The sequence below is a fragment of the Geospiza fortis genome, unplaced genomic scaffold (genome assembly GCF_000277835.1).
Source record: "Geospiza fortis unplaced genomic scaffold, GeoFor_1.0 scaffold7, whole genome shotgun sequence".
Classification (NCBI taxonomy): Eukaryota; Metazoa; Chordata; class Aves; order Passeriformes; family Thraupidae; genus Geospiza; species Geospiza fortis.
In genome coordinates, this window is record NW_005054344.1 from 5,561,371 (window position 1) to 5,574,380 (window position 13,010).

Sequence of the window (13,010 nt, forward strand, 5' to 3'; positions counted from 1 at the left end):
CCGCCTCCCCCGGCTTCGCGGGCGGTGAGGTGGGACCGTCCCTTGCAAAATCCACTCCTCACGGCCCGTGGCTAAAAAGAGAAAAAAGGCAGCAAGTACCCCTGGCTGCGCGGCTCAGGAGCTCCCAGAGCCCTCAGACAGAACGCCTTGCGCGCCTCTCGGCCAGCCCCGGTCCGGGCTCCGCGGAGCCCGAGCGTGCTGCGCACCCGGCCGGCCTTTCCCCAGGGGCTCGCCGCGAGGTGCTCGGGATAATGCTGCTGTTTACACTTTTTCCGTGCCACGAGTGTATTCGCTAACCGGGCCCTCTGCTTAATGCAATTAGCTCTGTTGCCGGGATTTGTACCTCTGGGAAAGCCTCTCTCCGGCGAACCTCCCACCCTTTCGTGGCAGGAGCCGGTGAGGACCGGCTAGAGGGTTTTGGTCTTTTCCGCCGGTTTCCGTCTTTTCTGTGGATTTGAGATTGTCTTGAGGGAAGGGGTATGCAAATGACACTGATGCAGTGTTTGGGCAAATATTAGGAAATGATAAATTGAGGTTTCAATATGAAATTAAAAACCCATGACAATTTAATCCAATTAAAACGAGCCGCTTCACTGAACTAAATAACGTCACTAGCTTGGGTTAACTTTTGAAGTTCTCTAGCTGTTGTATAAATTAGCCAAGTCACAGCCTTCATAAAATCTGCCTCATCGTTAGGGATTTCTAAGGGTACAATTGCAAAACATTTTCTTAAAGACTGATTAAAAAAGGGTTGGGTAGAACACTGACCTTTGTTTCCGCTAAGTATAACTGTGCTGCAGAAACACCCTTGGCTAATGAGCTACAATATCCTTTAATTTTATAGAAATGCTGTTAGTACGAAGTTCTCTGATGGTGGAGTAGCTATTAAACTGCCACAGTAATTAGCAGAGTATTAAGTTTGATGGGTTTTTGCCTTAGGATGAACGCACTGTGGCAGTGTGAGGTGGTTGTTGGGGCATATCCCGTGCAGTTCAGGGGGCAGGGGGGGAGACTGCCTGGCTCTGCTGCAGCGCCCTTACTGCTGCCAGAAAGTCGTGGAGGGGCTGAAAAAGTAAAAGGAGGTTGGTCTTTCTCCTTTTCTTTCACCTCCCTTCTTTTTCCTTTAACTGTGCCTGGCAGCAGCTTCACGGTCCCTTAAGATAGGATTTTGTAGACCAGTCTCTGGGAAAGATAGATGCCAAATCTGTGTTCTCTGCAGAAGTCTGTCCTCGTCATAAGAAGAATTCTATATGGATGCTTAAAAAACCCTCCCAGCTCTCCATACCACTGTCAAATGGATTTAGCTCTAAATTTCTTCATGTTTTTAGATTCTACTATTTATCATTATCTAGGCAAAACCGTACTGTAAAAATCTTGTTTCTGATGAAGTAAATTATCCACAATAATTCTGAGCAGAGGAGCGGGAAGCTGCAGCAGATTTTGTTTCTTAAAGCAATGAGTTCCCTGTGTTGATACGCATAACCACCCAACACTTTTACTGGGGTGGGCCAAGGAGATGTTAGCACTGTGTTAAGAATGCCCTGGAAGTGAGACCTGCCACGGAACGATGCCGGGAGTGGTTTGCGGGCGCTGGGTGCGTGCTTTGTGTGCCGTGCTGTGGGCTGTCACACCGCAGCTGTGCTGTGCCGTGCTGTGCCATGCCAGCTCCCCCGGGGGAGCAGCTGCTTCGGGACAGAGCTGTGATGGAGAGGGAGAGAGAAGCCCTGTTAGTGCCAGCCTGCACACTTGCCTGGTGGCAAGTGTTAGCCACACCAAAGCTGGTGGATTGCAGCTGGGGCTTGCAGAGTGCTTCTCTGCCATCAGCGCAGTGTGCGGTGAGACATCAGGTTACAGTGGGTTCTGGTAACCTGTGTGAGTCTGGAAGGACATGGGGGATTCACCCAGGCTTGGCTGAATGGCAAAGAATGTGCTTTCTAGCTACTTTGAAAGTTTCTTGGTTTGCTTATAAGAGAGGGAAAGATAGCGACCTGAAACTGTTGGAAAGAAAAGGAAAGCTCTGTGAGTGAGAGGCCTGATGCACCTTTTAAAAGGTTGAGTCCCTGAGCCTGATGTTGCTGGGAGCCAGCTTTTGCTGATTTTAATAGCACCAGAGAGCAGTGCCAAGTATCCAGCTGTAGTTGTCAGCTCCCATTCACAAGAGGCTGATAAACCTTTCCGTTTCGTTCTGGTTTGCAGCAGTGGGACGAATGCTTTTCCAGAGCTTGTGTGACAGTCGCATCCTGTCTGCATGCCCAAGTGCACACTGAGAAACTTTGCTGGTTAGCAGGTTGTGCTGCATACTGCAGTGTTATGGTGTTGCTCTCCTCACAGCAGGTTGAGTCCATCTCTCCCCAGGAAGCTTCTGGAGTCTGGGGACTGCTTCCCATCATCAATACATGCCTGTGAGGCTGGGTTTGGGACTGTCAGTGAAACAGAGCATTGGGGCGTCACCTGAGTGATCTGTCGGTTTCTTGTGTAAGCATCTGACTGCTGAGTTGTTAGCATAAATATAATCATTGAACAATGACCCAAGGGTGATATTTGGTATATTTTGTCAGAAGTATTTAGTATTTGAGAACTAGGATGCTGTAATCTCCCTACATTTGTTTCTAATGGTTACTTTGGTTTTGGAATTTGGAAAATTGATAGTGTGCTGGAGAGGAGGGATGTTTTTTTGAAAAAGGTAGTTAGACTTCAGAAATAGTAATTAGAGGAAAAGAAGGGCTGAAGAGATAGCTGGTATTTAGATTTATATGCAGTGTGTGTCTCTGCTGTGCATTAAATTTGCTTTGTCAAATAAGTTCCAAAGAAGAGAGGAAGTCTTTTCTGTCTTCATTTATTTCTACCCACCTCCAATTCACATGTACCTTTTCTTCTCATTATAGAATTAATAAATGTTCATCCATTGCTTTTTGTGGTTTGGCAACACCTGGAATCTGCCTTGTTTGCTTCCCTTGCTCTGACTGAACTTCTGGGTTCTGCCATCCAACAGCTGCCTGCACCACATGCACTGGAAATTCTGGGGTTTGCCACCAGTCTTGGGTGTTACAGCCACCCCTTAGATGGATGTTCTCAGGAGTCACTTTCTGGAAATGGGTTTCTCTCTCAGGTTAGATTATCATTTAAAAATTAAAGAACAGATGAATCTTGACCCCAGATCAAACACTGAAGTTCCTCTTTTTTGTATCTTAGCCCTGGGGTCTGCATTGGAACTGACTTAGTATTGAGGCCTGAGGTACAGAGATGTTTTCTCTGCATTTTTTCCTAGATCCTTATCAAAGAAGTAGATGAGAGCATCATCTTCAGGAACAAGTCAGGACAAATATCTTAGGGTTTGAAGTTGGGTGCTGGGATTGTGGTTCTTGGGCAGATAACACCTTGGTGGTAGGTTTGAGACAGTTACTGCAGCTAATGGAATGAAGATGGTGGACTTTGGAGAGTGTGGAGTAAGTCTGGATTTTGCTTGGAGATTTGGTGGATCTAAATTTCTGTAGTCCTAAATTGAGTGTAATCTCAGGATGACAAGATAAAGCCCTAATTTCTTGACTATTAGAGGTGCAAGGCATGAGAAGTTGCATGTCAAACACAGCCATGATCTAATGCCTCTGGGAGGGTGGGGTGGGTGGTGGGGAGCTGCCTGCCGTCCTTGGTGGGGAACGTGGCATTTTGGCAGGGCTTCCTGAGCTTGGAGAAGAGCCTGCAGAGGAGCCAGTCATGTGCAGAGTTCTCCATTTGCACTGCTCTTTGTGTCGAGTTGTCTTTATAAAATGTCAAGCAGAGGCATATGGATGGCATTTATTAATTGCATTTTCTCACCAAATTGACTTTTGCCATTGAGCAATTTAACCATCTTGCTTATGGCAAAGAATTGCAGGCTTTAGTAAGGCTCAGTGGCTGAACAAAGAGCTCTTGTCTAGTTATGGAGAAGTGCTCTTTTGTCTTCTGAATAGATTTGACAGACTATGATTTTTAACATAAATGTTATATTTGAGATTGGCAAGCTTATTTGAAGCCTCATATAAGACCCTGTTTGAATCTGAATGATAAAGATGCCCTCTGTGCTGCTGCATTTGAGAGAGGATGCACAAGTCATAAGCAAGTGATTTGGTCCACATTCAAGTCACTTTGCAGTTGGTGTTGTAGGAAGCATGAGAGAATTACTGGAGGCTGTTCTGTGAACAGCTTGTTGTTTGGTTATCTTCACTTCAAGCTTACAAGGTGGTAATAAATTGCTATCTATAATCTTTTCAGGACTAGTAATTTATTCATAGGTTACATGACACTATTCAGTGATTTGGGAACATTATTTCTCCTGCTCGCATTGAAGTATAATTTCCAAGCTCTGGAGTACAGACTGCATTGGTGTTTGACCCTCTATTAATGACAGTTCTCTGTATGTATGTTGTTTTCTTGATTAGCTCAGCCCTGGGGGATGCTTTCAAAAGCATACTAGATATTTAGGCAGAAAAACAGGGTATGTGTAATCCTCAGAAGTACTGGAATACTGATTGCAGTGGGAGAAAATATGCAGCATTTAACAGCCATTTGCAACAAGTGCATTTGCGCTGAGCAAATTATTTTTGTTGATGTCTCAAGCAGGTGTTTCATTTAAAGTGAAATAATGACTAATAGGGTGGTGATGAATCTGCAGAAATTGGCCTTGTCCATAGATAGGCTATTAGAGTGTAGTATATAGAAGCTGTGTTTAACTAAAGCCTGAGCTAGTCTGCTACATCTTAAATCACTATTTTTAGTTTATATATAAACAACTTCTTCAGAAATCTCCCTTCTAAGCTAAATTGTTTTGTTCCCAAGGTGAATTGATTTGAGGAAGTTCAAATAAAAACCTGTTTGGCTGTGTTTGAGTTGTGAGGGTGAAGATAAATACATTGTACTTTTATTAATAGTAAGGAGACAAAGGGACTTACAGAAGGTCAAATAGCCTGTGGTATACACAGGCACAGAATCAAAATGTTCAGAAGCTAGCATTGTGATTAACAACCAGAATATATTGTCTGTATTTAAATATTATGTTGTCAGACATCTTTTGTTCCCATTTGATTAATGCATAATTTTCTCTAGAGGTGCTTCCACACTAATGGAAGTCACTTGTCACCTTTGAGATTGGTGTGAGGTGACCCATCCCTGTTATTTGAAGTGTATTTCAGAAGTGTGACTGTCTATGTGGGCTGAGAGGACTGATTCTCACAGAGCTGTAGGACAGAGTGCTGCTAAAGTAATATAGCCTGGGAGATGAAGTACTTCTCAGGGAGCAGTTGGGTGCATGACCAGTGTAGCCTCAAGACTAAGGATGCTTCAATAGAAAACAAAAAAAGTGTATCATACTTGCTGCCACAAGAATGAATAACCTAGCCAGGTCTTCCCTCTCCCACCTTCAACGGGATCTCTTCTCGTATGTCTTTCCATTAATTATACAAGTAGAAGCAAGCTTTCCTCATTCTCTGGGCTGAGCTGTATTAATTCCAGCTGTGTGGATTCTTCAGTATCTGCAGGAGTAGCTGGCTGGACACAGTACCTGAAGGGCACAGCCAAACCCCACCCACTTGATATCTTTTGTCTTTAAGAGCTGAGTCCTGTTTGCTTTTTGGACTGGGGTCTGCAGGGGAAGGCTAGAAATGGGTTTGAATACGTGGTGTGTGTTGCAGGCTGCGGAGATGAGTGATGTCCAGGAGACAGATTCTTCCTTTTCCAGGTTGTTTATTTGTGCTCACTCTGGAGATTCCAGAATCAGGAGGTCACTTAAACTGATTACCAGGTGAAAGCATCCACAAAGCCTTTCCATTCAAATCCTTTTCAAGTGTGGTTCCATGTTCTAACACGTAGGCACTGAGGTGTGACATTGCTGTTCTTATAATTCAAAATGAAAGCCTGCAAGGGAAGCAGAGCGGAAAGGTGAAGGTAGTTCACAGTAATGGAAACACACCATCTTTGGGACAGCCAGAAACTGAGCTTCCATTAAATATAAATTTGTGACGTTGCATAAATAAAAATAGATACATCTTAGCCCTTTAAATAATAATAATAATAATGTATAATTCGTACAGCAAGGATGTGCATAAGAGAATGCTGCTGAGAAGCAAGATTCTGATGATTTTTGTGGAAGGCAGATTGCAAAACCTTTAGGTTCTGTCCTGTCTGGGGACTGAATCTTCTCCCATTTGGGAGCTCAGAGGTACTTGGTACTTGCCGGTGGTGGCAGTGCAAGCACAAAGGAGAGTGTTTGTCCAGCAAGGAGCATCCGTGAGCAGAGTGTGTGGAATTTGGTTGTGTTAGTTACGGGCTTGTGTAAATGTCATTGAGAAAAGGTGTAAAGTTCTCAGGAACTGCTGAGGCAGCATCCAAAGTTAGAGGATTAATGCTTTAGAATAATTGGTAGCTTAAGCATATGTAGGATCTGCAACTCACAAATCTCCTTCTCCATGGTATAACAACAAAAATGGCTAGTCCTGGAGATAGACAGAAAAAGTTATTAAAGTGCCATGTGTATATTCTAAATTCTTGTCTTTGGTGAAGCTGTTTATGATTTTTCAGACATGTGCTCTTTGATTATTTCTCATCCATGAAGGCTGATTTTTTTTTTAATGTGATATCTAAGATGTCATGAAGTGAAACCTCTTGGGGTACTTTTGAAATTATGTGTTCACAGAGACTGTCTTCCACAGAGCATTCAGCACTGACCTCTCTCCAGCTGTTGCAGTTCTAGCTTGAAAGGTCTTTGACACTTTGTGTGTTTATGCGTTTTATATAGAACTTTATTCTATATGGAGCTCTATTTTACATGCATTTTATTTTTTTTTATTCTGTTGTGTATGTGTGTGTCTTTCAAGTGTCAGGACAAGAAATGCCCCAGAGAACGTGCTTCCCAGTTAAATAAACAGAACAAAATTTCTCTCAAAACTGTGTTAATAATTTTCTTGGCCTGAATTAGTGTGGAAGGGACAGCCTCTCTGCCTTTACTTACCAGGAAGAAAAGCCTTAAACAAAAGGTGTTCTTTTCTTTTTTTTTTCTTGTTTCTTCGCTTGTAATTTAATACAACAGTTTCATAAATTTTCCCCCATGTGTATGATTTGATCCTCAGTAACTCCCATTGGTGCTTTTGGTTTGATTCTCCAGCACAGCCTTTTCTCTGCCCTCAAAGCCCTGGTAAGAGGACAGGCATGGTCATCGCTGCAAAATGTGAATGAATTGGAAAAATTTGGGTCTAAGAAGAAAAACCAGGAATAGCGGTTAGCATAGGTCTGTACCTGACCTGACCAGGCTGAGAGGTCCCACCAGAGCTGCTGTGACCTGAATGGACTCCTGGCTCAGCAGAAATTGTCTGTGTTGCAATTGAATTTGCCTTTTTATGGCTTTTGACCAAAATATTTCAGTGGACATGTCTGTCTGCGGCATGGAAGCATGACAGATGTCTCCAGGAATTTCCTGAGAGTTTGGCAGTGATCAAGCCCTCTGGCAAACCATGAGATGGTTTTTGCTCTTCTGGTAGGAGCTGTGGCCCTTCCTGCAGCACAGAGCATCAGTGGGTTTGCGGAGGAGAGGAATGCTATGAAGGTGTTGGAAGAAGGAACAAGTCTGATAACTGACTGTGAAGAGATATATTATTTCACAGCCTTAATGAAGACTCATGATTCGTGTTTGGATAATGTTTTGACATCTCAATATTGCTTGATGGTCACTGTGCAGTGTTTGAGGGAGAGGAAAGAAGGTTCCCTGGCCACCTGGTAAAAACAGACTTAACCTCTTTTAAGTCTGCAGGTGCCAGGGGAGCCAGGGCCTTGAAGCTGAGTTGGCTTGTTGTCTCCAGTCATACTGCCTATTGCAGGTGTTTTTCTCTGGTGCTGTTTAGCCCAGCCAGCCATGCTCTGTTGAGGAGCCAGGCTGTGTCTGCAAGGGGGGTCTCTGCCTTCAGTGGGGCTCAGGCTCAGTAATAAACAGCCTTTCTGCTGTGGTGGAGAGGCAGTCGTGTGCCCATGACATTGGCTCTCCCTGATGGAGGGAACTTCTGAGCTCCTGGTAACACAGAGCATTTGATTCAAAAAGGTTTGAGACAGTACTCTTAATAGTATTGCTGCCATGGAAATGCCACTTCTTGTGTGCTTCACAACTGTAGGGCATTAGGAAAGGGGAAATACCTTTATTTGCTTTTGTTTTTGTTCGCAGCTTATTCTGCCCTTGGCTGGTTTGGGTTTTGTGCGTACACTACTGTTGCTTGACCATCTCTCTCCTATTTAACCAAAAGCTGGTGACTTGGCGTTTTGATGTTGGTCTCTTCTGGTGGACACCTTGAATTGGTCTTCTGCCTGGTGACATAAACTTAATAGTAATGTAGATTTTCTTATACTTTTTTTGAGAACCATTAATGTTGTCTGTGGGTTAAAGAAGTCTTCTGTGTTTCTGAATATTTTATGATGCTACTGACTTCATGTGCCAGTCAGTATTTAATTTTTGAGTTTTTTCTCTGACCTTCTCTATCTGCACTGAAAGAATTTGGGAGCTTTAGGTTATGACAAAAAATCCCCTTCCTTTAGAGAAAGAAATGTGGTGGTTCTCTAATGTACAGGTAAGAGTTGCTGTGATTCTTTTTTGCCATTTCTTGTTGTTTCACCGAACATCTGAGGCTTGCCTCCTCTGGTTTACATGGGTAAATGTATTTGACTTGAGGAAACTGATGAGGACTGAGGAGAACTTCTGGCAGACACTGTCATTCTTAAAAAAAGTAGGTAGGATCCCTTGTCATGAAGGTTGTTGCTGTACAGACAGTCAGAGCTGGCACAGTTCCCACATAGTAAAGTTGCTCACATGGCATTTCTGTATTTGTGATCAGAGATGGAGGGTCCTAAGGGAGGATTAGCAAGAGTGTTTTTGGGGATTTCTCTATGGCTTCCTAGAGATGCACAGAAAAAGCTAATCTCTCTCTCTCTCTCTCATTATTCAATTCAGCTAATCTAATTGGAAAACCTCCTTAGAGCAGTCTCTGGCAGCTAGCTGTAGCAGCTGTACAATTAGTAGTGTCACCTAACAGGAGAGCAAAACAAGGAGCAGTAGGAAACTCGAGTAGGATGTTTTGGTGTATCTTAACAACCCTCCCAAGGACCAAGCTTGCTAGAGTGAATTCAGCTGTGAATTTTAAGAGCTTAAAAAAACTGAGGAAAAGTCTGAATTTTCAAAGACTTAAAATTCTGAATGATGCGATGAAGTAGTTTTAATGCCTAGGCATTGTTGCAGGTTATTTATAGATTGATTTTTTAAATTAAAATTTCCACAAACATGACTGAGTATGGGTCTGGTGGGCTCTACTGCCTATTCCTCAGAGTGTGAACAGTGAAGCTGAGCAGGGAAGAGGTGTATGATTAACTGCTTTATATATATGGGGACATTTCCGTGGCCTTTTCCCTCCCAGCTTGGCTACTGGACTGTGTTTTATTTGCAGATAGCCCTGAAGGCCATCAGGAGCAAGAGCTGGCATGGAGGAGAGCACCAGCCCCATCAGGAGGTGATGGAGCCATTGGCAGTGATGTTCCGTGGTTGCACTGTCCAGGGCTGTACCTAGGCGCAGGAGGGCAGAGGCAGGTTTGCATTTGAATCACCAGCTTGGCACTTTCCAGCTTCACATCATTAATTACTGTGATGCTAATGCCATTTAGCCATCTCTCTATATTCAGGAAGCATTTAGATAAGAGCATGTGTGGGGCAAGTCATGATTTAGCAATCTCTGTGGAGTTACGTGGTTGTCATAGTTGGAATGTGTGACCTGTGGTTATAAAGGATAGGTTTTGGAAGTGCTATAAACCAAGTGGCATATGTCAGGGACTGGAAAATCTAGGCTATTTATAATTATCCACAGGTGGAGAGGGAAGCAGCAATGCATAATACCAGTAATAATTATCAGCAGTATAGAAGTTCATCTCTTAAGCCGTTGGGCCTAATGCACTAAAAAGTATTTGATCTGAAGTCTGGCACAGCCTTCAAATGGAGCCGTTCAAAGGCGTCCTGACCTAATTTTGCTGCAGAAGTGTGTGAGTCTTTCTCATTCCCCTAATTTCTTGCAGAAGGTTTCAGTGATAAAGTCTTCATCCTCTACACGTGCATATATTTTACTGCAGAGCTTTTGAATAAAAGCAGCCCTTGCAGGCCAGGTGGTAAATACAGTGCTCAGCTTAACAGAAAAGACTTTCAGTTTATCAGAGACACGTCCTCCTGTGTTTTGCAGTTGTCAGTTACCCTTCCTTAAGACTTCTTTTTATTTTCTGGATTAATTTTTTATTTTTTGTGATTAATTGAAGTTCAGTGCTGGCTCTGTACCTGTGAGTAAAGGTTTTGTATTATGCTGAACTTCTATTTTAGTGAAAACCTCTAAAATGTAAAGCAGCTTATAAATAAAAGTTTGCTTTATTTTCAAGGGAAATAAATAATGAAATTATAAGGCATTGTCCATGTAGCTATGTAAATTTATCAGTTAAAGCATAAAGCATAAGTACTTTGACTTTCCTCTGAGTAAATCAAAGCAGATGGAAGACATGTCTTAATGGACTTTTGTCTTCAAAAGAAAATGGGGAGAAAACAAATTTATTTTTCAACAGTGGCAAAATAGTGTACTGCAGGGGCGGGCAGTGCTCTGTGTTATTGTCTGTATTGGTGTAGACTGTTTCTATGAGAAGATAAAAACTAACAGAGCAACACAAACTGAAGGCTTTTAAATTCTGTCTGACCTGTCGCTTGTACAATTTCTCATGCTATTATCAGCACGGTGGTGGTGTAAGACTACCAAGAAGTATTGCTTTTTGTTCAGTGTGGGATGTTTTAACTTGTGCTGGTGATATTTCTGAACAATACTGCACAGTACATGGTAACTGTAGTGCACTTAATTGTAATTTATGCCTTAAGTTATTTATTTGATCTTTTTCTTTGCAATCTCTTGCTTCCAACCTCATTAGACTGATTTTTTTCTTTCCCTCCTGCTGCTTTTGTGCTATCAGGCACAAAAGGTAACTGTTAGCATTGGCACTGCTCTTCAGTCTCATGTTGCAAGTACAGATCCAAGAGCAGAAGAAAAGGTAGATGAAAATCTGGGCTGGCTCTGGGCCTTTGCCCACTCTCAGGAATCCTTCTGCTCACCCAGCTCACAGCAATGGAAAACAGGGAGTGAGGCGGAGTTGTGAGTGACCAAAGTATTGGCAGAGCTGTTGGCAGGAAGGGGATGCTGGACTGCTGACATGTCTTGGCCAGACCTTAATTAAAGGAGAAGCCTGGAGGTGACTGGTTTGGGCTGGAAAAGAGTTGCTGTATCAGGGATGCTAATTCCATCTTTGACTCATCAGCTGTGTCTGTTCGACAGCCCTGGAGCACGCAAACCAAGCGTTTAAGCAGACATGGATCATTTGAGCGCTGCATCCCTCACCCCCTTTGCTTTTTGGAAAGTGAGTGTGTGGAGCCAAATGTTGCAGCTTGGCATTTTTCTCTGTTCCTTGGATTTTCTTGGAAGACTTCCGTGTTCTCCCTTCTGACTGTGGAAGGATGGGAATGATGAGTGCAAATTGCTCCTCCTCTGATCTACAGCCTCACTTCAAAACTTATTTTGTTCAAATGACCATTTGTCTGTTTAAGTGATCAGTAAGTGTGTTCACTCAGATGGAGGGGGAGCTGTCTGAAGTTGGGACTAGTTGAAGTGTCAGATTACTGAGGGCACTGTAATCAAGGTGACAGCTGCTTTCCTTATGCTGTACTGAAACAAAATACCCCAACCGTTCAACAGAGACTCACCAAATACATTAACCTCAGTGTTTTTACTCTTTCCACAAGTTGGTGGATTACTTAGCACTCCTGGCTAATGAAATACAGGAGTGCTAATCTCTCTCCATGGATACCAGAGGGGAAAATGTTGAGTGTTGCTACCCCCAGAGTGCAGACGTGTGCGTGAGCTAATGACCATACTGAAGGCCTGCAGTGCAGGGAGGGAAGTGGTTTCTCCCCGAGTGCTTGTGCTCCCTCTGGAGATGCTGAGCCTGGCACAGGGAGGGCTGGGATTATCCGTGGCTCAGCAGCTGCTGTGTGGATGCACACCTCTCCATACCCTGCAGTGAGCAACCTGTTAACCCAACCCTGTCTCCCTCCCACCCCTTCAAGGTATTTGCACTTGCCCTTAAGTAACCATTTCTTTCTTTGGCTTCCTAAGCTGACATACTTTGACGTACTCAGGGGTGAAAAATGGGAGGTGCTTCTTGAAATAGCCTTGATGTGCTGTACAGGAGAAGCCTTGTTTGAGGAGCAGGCTATGAGAGTCCTCTCTGAGCTCTTTTTTTACCTCCCTTTGAATAATATCAGTTTGTTTTATTTTAAAGAAAAACTCATGTGGGTGTCTTAGCCACAGAAAAAAAAAAAACGCAAAAATACCTTGCTGAGGTTTGGGTGCAGTTTATTTCCAGTAATGAAGGGCAGGCCTGTATAGGGAAGAAGTTTGTGTGAAAGAATGGGATAAATAAGACTATTAGATTATGCTGGTCCTGGGCTTTATTGTGGGACTTTGAGTAAAGTTTTGGGAATAATCATCTGGTAAAAAGCCTTTTCTTAATATTTACCCCTTGAGAAAGAATTGGTGTTTGGCCTGCCAGAGGTTTATTCGGAGAGCAGTCAGAGGGCTGTAAGCTGAGGTTTCCTTTGAGGCAGAGGGACCCTTTCTCTGGCATCTGAGGAAGGGTCTGCATGAGAAGAAGGGGGTTTGAAGTGGGAAGCCTGAATCTGTAGAGACAGCAGGAGTAAGAGACTTAAAAATTGCAGGGGGTAAAGCTAAGAATAATCTTATAATTGGTGAGCTGCACTGTACAGAAAACATAGCTTTAGCTGTAACATCCAACTGCCACATCCTCTCTCAGGTTAGGAAAGGCAAGAAGAAGGAGTAAAGAACTCTGAGAAAATCATCTGAGTCAAACTTGACTCACACAGGTCTGAAAAAGTGCACTAGGAGTTTCACTGAGTATATTTTAGTAGCTGG